An 8,693-nucleotide genomic window follows, 5' to 3' on the forward strand; every position below is an offset into this window, starting at 1 on the left:
CCATGTTAGCAGTTTTGCAAGCTTTAGCCACAATGGCTTACATCCGTTCTGTACTATGTCAATTGTGCCTTGGTAACGACCAATGACCATCCATGCTCTGCAAATCACTACTCCTTTCTCCCATCCGTCTGGTGAAAGCACTGTTCCCCAAATCTGCATTTGGCCTCAGTTCTTCCAACTTCAAGCCTCTTCTGAGTTTTTCTTGGACATTTAGCTTCTGGTTCGCTTCTCTGCTGATTTCTGCTCCTTTAACTCCAGGCTTCTCGTATCTGATCACAATGTGTTTCGTCTTTCCATTGTTTCTTGTCTTTATGTCCTGGACATAATCATCTTCATTTGGATCAGTTGCTTCAGTTGCCCATTTCAATGAGCATCAATTCCCATGAACTTGCCTCTGGTCTTGCACATTGCCACGTGCAATAGACAGTGTGCTGTCTGGACATCAATTTCTACAGCTACAAAGATCTTTGACTTCCCCATTCTGTAAGGTAGGTGTGCACAAAGAAAGCATTCCCCCTCTGAACTCTGTCTTCCAACTTCTTTCATATGTTGGTACCATATGTTGTTTCCCAAATGTGCTGTGCTGTCCAAGTAGTCGTATAGTTCACCGTCATCTCGTTGTATGCTTCTCGTGATCCTCAAAGTTTTCATGTAGTTTGCTATAACTACATCCTTGAATGCATCCGTATGGCTTCTGCTTGCTGGAGGATTCTCAGATAGCATTAACAAAGGTGCAGGCATCTTCATCTGTGCCAGTTTAGTAGAGGAAAGTCTGGAAATTCTTTCTTTGTCCTCTTGTATTTTCTTGGTTCCGGTTATGAACAACCATATTGATTCTGCCATCATCTGTGCCTGTGAGATTTTCTCTGGGCTTGCACTTGCCTCCTTCAGTGCTGTATCAGGGGTGTTCATTACTGTAGCTTCGGTTGGTTTCTTCTCCAACTCCTGTTGTCTCTTTGAGAGCTCACACTTCTCCATTTGGCTTTTAACTTCGCTGATCATAAAGCTTCTCATTGTTGGCTGTCCAAACTTCCCTTCTTCGGCCTGTGATTCTGCAGTTATTGACACTAGACCTGGTGTGGGTGCATTCATCATTTGCATGCGTCTGGTTGTCAGTAACCTTCTTTCATTCTTACTCTGCCGATCCTGTCTCCGGCTTTTCAATTTGCTTGTTACCATAAATGTGCGTGTCATTGCTTATCACATGCACCTCAAGTTCACTCATTCCGCTATCAGACCTCCTTGGGACTGGAATGACTATGTAAGGTCTGGGTGCCTTTGTGGGCTTCATGCGCGCATCATTAGGTGGGTGCACTAGAATTGGAACACTTTGTGCACCAATATAAATGACAGTAAAACAATGATGAACACAATACATAAGTACATAATACCCCTATAGGTTTATCTACAGCATTTAGTTCCGGAAAAATAAGAGCGTCTCTCCTCCTGAGGGAGGACGAGGTTGCTACTTTGAGTTCCCATCTCGATCATCTGTTGAAAGAAACTAACTTTTAATACACTTTTAGACAATATTATTTCTGGATTCTGCTGGTTCTGCTTGTGGGTTGCAGGTACTGAAACAATTGTCCTTCTTTGCCAGAACAATGGATTGTCTATTGTCTCTGGATGCAGTTCCTTTTTCTACGTATGAGGAAATGTCAAAATCGACAAAAAATTCAGCAAGTCTCTTTACTGTGCATGTTTAAAGTACACAAGTCCCCAGTCGGTGCCTCTTATCTGCTTCACTCCAGAAGACATGTGTCCTTGTCAGTATAACAAAAGTGAAGTCTCTGGCAGCACCTTCTCGATCTGTCCCTCGGCGGAAAGTTTTAAAATCTTCTCAGATAGTTCTGTTGATGGTTAGAAAGTTCAATTTGCATCACGATACCATGCAAGAGCATGCTCATCTACGTAAAATTAGCTGGGTCTCTGATGAATGTGAGGACGTCAACACCGGTGGGTCTCCCCACAAGTTCTGGGAAATCCATTGCTTGCCAGTCTGCTATCTTCTGGTGACAGGGACATTTGACCTGCCCTTGCTGAAGTTTGGAACTGTTTGGCCCTTACTCACTGTGAACAGTTTCTGCAATTTCGATGTGTGTGGAGAGCAACTTGGATGATAATTCTGTTCAGGATTATACTTAAACGTTCTGTGTTTGCTGGATCTCAAAGTAATGCCAAAATGTCCGTGGTTCTCCCGACAAGATCTGGACAGTCTTCAATTAAGCGAAAGAACACTACGTTGATAAGCCTATTCGCTTCTTCCTCTGCTTGGGACATTTGGTTTTTCCTTGCTGTACTCCGGATGCAGGAGGTACTGCTCGGCAATCACAGTGAGCAGCATCCTGATCGTCTTTTCGTTTTCAGGATCTTGAAGAAATTCAGTGATGCTGGTGAGCCTCCCCACCAACGACTGGTATGATCTCAATACTAACTCGAAATATATCAAGACGTCCTTAGTGATGTCAATACTGTGGGACACCATAGGTGAGTCAGAACAAAGTCTCTGGGCCTCATCACGACTTGGCCGGTAACCCTTAAAATCGGCGGTAACGCTCTTAGTGCCGATTTTAAGGGTCCGTCGGATCACGACTCTAAATACCGCCGGCGCCATTACAGCCGGCGCAAGGACAGCCGGCTGTACAAGCGCCGGCCATAACAGCGCCAGGAACCATTCGCGCTAAAACATCAGCAATCACGAGTCCGGCGTAAGCGCTATTAGCGCCAGAAAAGCAGCGGATAATCCGCAGAAAATACCTCCAGCAAAAAGCTGGAGGTAACAGAACGCAGGCCACAGCAATAAGGGCCCAAGTGGAACCAATGCAAATCAGAGGCCTACAAAGGACCCACCCATGCACAACACACCCTCCCCAACACCATTACACCAGCAGGAGCAGGAAGGAGACAGCAATGAGGGCCCAGGTGGAACCAATGCAAATCAAAGGCCTACAAAGGACCCACCCATGCACAACACACCCTCCCCAACACCATTACACCAGCAGGAGCAGGGACGAGACAGCAATGAGGGCCCAGGTGGAACCAATTAAAATCAGAGGCCTACAAAGGACCCACCCATGCACAACACACCCACCCCATCACCATGCTGCCATTTGAAGCCGGGAGCCTTGATGTCGACTTCTACCTGCTACGCCTGGAGCTACAGAGGCCAGTCAACCAGGCCAGGGCCCTGGGAGTGCAGGGGGCAGTGGGGAGGAGGAGGAGGAGAAGGAGGAGGAGGAGGAGGACCAGCAAGGCGGCCAGCCATCCCCAGGATCAGGCCAACACCCTGGGCCCTGACTGATGGTCAGTTGGTGACAGAATATCGTCTGGACAGGGCAACCATCACCCAGTTGCTGGACACATTCCAGGGTGACATATGCAGCCGCATAGCCACCAGCACGGCAGTGCCTCCCCTAGTGAAGCTTGTGTCTGTGCTTCAATTTCTTGGGACTGGCAGCTACCAACATACCGTTGCCAGGATGCATGGAATGGCCCAGTCCACATTCAGTGCCATGCTGGGACAGGTGCTTGATGCACTGTTGAATCATGTGAACGAACACATTGCATTGCCAGCCACACAGGCACAGGTGCACCAGCTTAAGGGTCAATTCTATGCCATTGCCCAAGTCACGAATGTAATAGCAGCCCTGGACTGCACACATGTGGCACTTGTACCACCCCAGGCACATGAGGCTGCCTACAGAAACCGTAAACAGTACCATTCCCTCAACGTGCAGATGACATGTGGTCCTGACCTCACCTTCAGCCACTGCTGTGCCCGCTACCCAGGATCCACCCACGACTCCATGGTCCTCCGCAACAGTACCCTGCCAGCGTACATGGAAAGGTACCGAGGCCAAAACACATGGCTACTGGGTGAGTACAAATGTATACCACAAAGCATGTCAATCCACAACTGATGGTGTCTGTCACAGAATCCATCATTCCCAATAGGCAAATTCACGATGAACCTTGGACATGTCCAACACAGCAGAACACACCCATGCAGGATGTAAGACATGTGGCGGCACAGTGACATATGGAAGCCCCACCACAACAAAGCCTCCTGTGTGAGTAGCACCATGGCTCCCAACACTGACACAGTACAGAAATCCCACCGTGGCCCTCCGACAGTAATGAAATTCCAAACCATGAGCTGGCACATCCACGAATGCTCCACACATAAGTAGGCCGAGTAATGACAATGCACATCCCACAAACACTGTCCCCAAAATGACAATGAAAATGCATGGAGAACAGAACAGAATAGTGAAGAGCAGCAAATGCAACTGTAGCCAAATGGACTTGCAATGACACATGAGGCAGCCACTTCTGTCAAGCAGAAGTAGATGGAATGGCCCCCTTATCCTGCGACAAGTGAATGAGTACTGTTACATACAGAAACATAGGCGTACCAAGTGGAGAGTACCCCATTGATTCAATCGTGCCCGTAGGACAGCACACTCCACAATGTTATAGGCCAAATGACAAATATGGCAAAATCACACTGATGACAGGGCTCTGTATACCCACTGGACTTACCTTGTCCACATACCGGCTTTCTCTCCCCTGCAGGTGATTCTGGATATCCCCAGTACACGTGGCTCATGACCCCTGTGCGTCAACCACACACGGCGGCGGAGCGGGCATACAATCTTGGCCATGCCCGTACACGGATCTGCGCGGAGAGGGCATTTGGACTGCTGAAGGCACGCTTCCAGTGCCTCGACCGCACGGGAGGGGCAATGATGTATGCACCAGAAAAAGTTGGAAAAATTGTACTGACATGTGCCATGCTGCACAACATCTGTTGTCGCAGAAATGTGCCACTGCCCCCTGATGCTCATGTGCAGCCACCTGAGGATGGTAGTGAGGGCGATGAAGTGCCAGAAGGTGTTGCACATGCACAAAGGGTTGGGCTGAGGGAGGGGAGGTTGGCCAGACTGGGATTGATTGATGGATTCTTTTAGAAATGGGTAATGGGTAAATTGTAAATATGTCACTTCAACATTAAATTGCATTTGTAACAATCACTACTCTCCATGCATTGTGATTTTTCTAACGTGATTTATTTTCCGTCCAACGAACCCCCCCTCTCCCCAGTAAACACCCAGCACACAATCCCCCCTCCCCCCAGTAAACACCCAGCACACAATCCCCCCCTCCCCCCAGTGAACACCCAACAATTCCCCCTCCCCCCAGTGTACAACCCCCAACTGTGCAGTTGCCTCATCAGGCCAACAACAATGATGCCATGCACCACTAGGATGGGCGCGGGCGCTTCCCTCTCCCAGGCCCCTCCAGTGTGCGTGCCCTCAGGTGGCGCATGGACCGGCGCCTCGGAGATGGGTCTAGTGAACCCTCTGTGGGTGTGGTGGAAGTAGAGGGTACAGAAGCGCTGGCCATCTTGTGCTGACGCATGAGGTTATTGGCCTCGCGTTGCTGTTCTGCAAGTGCTGACACTGCCTCTGTGAACCCGCGGACTCGTTGCCCGAAGCCTGTCAGGGCAGCGGTGCATTGTTGTATGACTTGCCGTGTACGCGCATTGTCCCGCGCCACGTATCTGCACCCACGCCTGATGGAATGACTGACAGCCTTTATGTGCCTGCTCTGCACCTTTGCCATGGCTTCAACCCGAGTCTGTTTGGCCTCGATGTCCAGTCGGCCCATGACTGCTGCCCCAGTGACAAAGGGCTCCCCTGGTGCGTCACGTGGTGGACCGCGAATTGGGTGCTCTCGGGGGGGGGGGGGTGTGGGGGGGCTGCATGGCGAAATGCCACCAGCCTGGACTGGGCTGCCTGGCTCAGATTGCTGGTCCTCTGGCCTCCCATAGGACGGTGTGTCCACATCTGGCTGCGGTGTGCTGCAGCGACGCACAGGCACATGGCGAGTCCCTGCCTGCTGTCTGCCTGGGCTTGGGCTTGTGTTGACACCCCTTCTCCATCACTACTATGAGAGTGTAGTGCGGCGGCATGATGCCCACATGGAGTTGTTGCTCCCACGTCACGCTCCAATTCAGACCTCTCTCCCGCGGCATCGGGGCTGTGGATGGTGGCTTGGAGTGAGCTGCCGGTCGCCTCCCTGCGGCCATGTGGCTGCCGCTGCTGTCTGGCGGGGCTGCGTTGGGGTGAGGTGGGTGTTCCCCAGGGTTGTCTCCCTTGGGTGCGGCGTCTTTGTGGGGTGCTGGTGCTGGTGGAGGCACAGTGTTGTGGGCGCGTTGTCGGTGTGGCCTCATCCCCATCATCCCCGGGCTGTTGGGATCGACGTGCGCCTGTGGGGTACATAGGGGGTGGTTTGAGTACAATGCTACATACATTTGTGTGATGCAGGTCATGCCAACAAGTGTGATTGAAAACAGTACCAATGACGCACTCAACTTGCATTCTGTTCAGTCACCATGTGGTGCTTGTTGTGGATGTGCATGGAGGTACACTGCATGGGAACGCGTGGTTGGGGTGGACTGCGCTCAGGCTTTTGTGGTTGTGTTGATGCACAGTACCACTCTACGTAGCTGTCCTATGGCTATGGGAGTCTATCCCCTGCCCGTCATTCATGCACTGCACGTACGGGGTCGTCTAGGCAGCACTACCGTTCTAGGGATGTGGGCCTCACTTACGGGTGTATGCAGTGCCTCAGACACGTCTTCACTCTCATTCAGATGCATGTATTTGGGGATGGGACTCACCTGCCGTTGGGTTGATGCCAGTCCCTGCCTCCACTCCACCAATGCCCTCGATGGTTCCGACGTCGATCAGGCCCGTCAATTTCTCCTCCCATGGTGTGAGGTCGGGTGGGGGTGGTGGTGGCCCTCCTCCTGTGGCCCTGCTTGCACTCCTGTGCTGCGACAGGATGCCTCGCACTCGCAGGTCATTCAGCCGCTTGCGGCAGTCCTCCCCATCCCGGGGCACGCGCCCCATGGCTCTGACCCTTTGGGCAACGGATCGCCATATTTGGCCTCTACGATGGGCACTGGTTTTCCGCTGCTGCAGTACATTATGGTATGTCAGTGCCTCCTCCACAAGTACCTCAAGCTCCTGGTCACTGAACTTGGGTTTCCTGACCCTGTCCAGTGCAGACTTGCCCCTAGTGTGCTCTTGACTCATTTTCAAGACTTGGATTGCATGGATGGCTTCCAGTAGCTGTGATATCCGACGGATTGTGATTTCCAAGATGGCTGCTGCTTTATTTCCCGTTCCGGCGGTGACGCGTTTCCCGTGCGGGATAAGCGCGATGTGGCGGTAGCGCACGGTGTGCCGGATTTAAGGATTTGCGCTAATCCCAGGGACCGGGGCGCGTGCACGATAACTCGTGATCTGGCGGATTATCCGCCGGGTGCCTTGGCGTTAGCGCTATTTAGGTCCGGCGGATAATCCGCCACATTTACCGCCCAAGTCGTGATGAGGCCCTCTGTGTTGAAAGAATCTGGATACTGTATTTTCTTCCAATTTATGTGTGCACGATCAAAATTTGGCATCTCCTTTTCTTATCAAGGCTTCAGTGAGCCTCGGTCCAAAGTTCAACAGACTATGTTGTGGTACAAACGTGTACTTTTCGTCTTCACCCTGCAACTAGGATGCACAGAGTGTCAGTTTTTATGTCCTTATCCTCTTTTTTGCTCAGAGCAATGTCCAAAATGAATCCACAATTTTGCACAAAAGTTCCCTGTCTTTGCTTTGCTGCTGGTCATGCGTCGTCCTTCCTCGTCATGGATCTCGTCTGCACATGCTGTGGTTCTTCCCCGTCGTCTGTAGTCTCTACGCGTTGGGGTGCGGGCAGGGGGCTTCTCCGCTGTATGGCTTGATGTCACCCAAAAAGATCCAAGCTCTTCTTCCTTGTAGCTTTACTGCAGAGGGAGTGACGTCTTCCACTGTAAAGGGACTGTTAAACCTTGGCTCGTCCCACTTCTTTCTAGTGCGATTCTTCATCAGGACGGTGTCTCCAGGGAAGATTGATGGAACACAGACTCTGAGCTGTGTCTGCAGTACTATCTCCTTCTGTGCTGCCCTGCACCCTTTTCGTCGTCGCTGCAGCTGGCCTGAAATTACAGTAAGACAAGATGTCATGCAATTCAAGTCATTTTGCATTTCAGACCCTAAGATTTCTCCTGTTCGCTGCGCATCACATCTAGCTCTATCTCGGGGTGTCAAGGGAGTGCGCATCCTTCTTCCTATTGCTATTTCATGCGGCGTAAGATGATGGTCATAACCAGGTTGGTTTCTGAGTGCGTACAGTGCTAATGAAGGCAGTGTAGCCATCCCTTCTTTAGAGTAAGCTTCAACCCGACTCTCCTTTCCTTTCCTTTCCTTTCGCAAGCCGTGGAGCTTCTCACATATCCCATATCTTGCGGGTGATGCGCTGGCGAGAATTTGTGCTTTATACCAAGCAACAAGCTAATCTGTTCAAAAACCTCATTATCAAAGTGAGCCCCATCATCTAATCTCATGACTTCACATACTCCCCACCTGGGAAATAACTCTCTCACCAGAAATTTGGCCACACAGGTAGAGTATGGGTGTGTACATGGACCTGCTTCTATCCATCTAGAGAATGGACACCACAGCAATTAGGTACCTGTACCCGTTACATACTTGAATCATATCGACGTAATCGACATGCAAGTGCTGAAAAGGTCCATTGGGCCTTGGGATGACGCCTCCAATTACTTTTATAGTGTGTGCCCAGCCGTGAACGGC

This window comes from Ambystoma mexicanum, chromosome 11 (assembly GCF_040938575.1).
Source record: "Ambystoma mexicanum isolate Mex_15411 chromosome 11, UKY_AmexF1_1, whole genome shotgun sequence".
NCBI classification, from domain to species: domain Eukaryota; kingdom Metazoa; phylum Chordata; class Amphibia; order Caudata; family Ambystomatidae; genus Ambystoma; species Ambystoma mexicanum.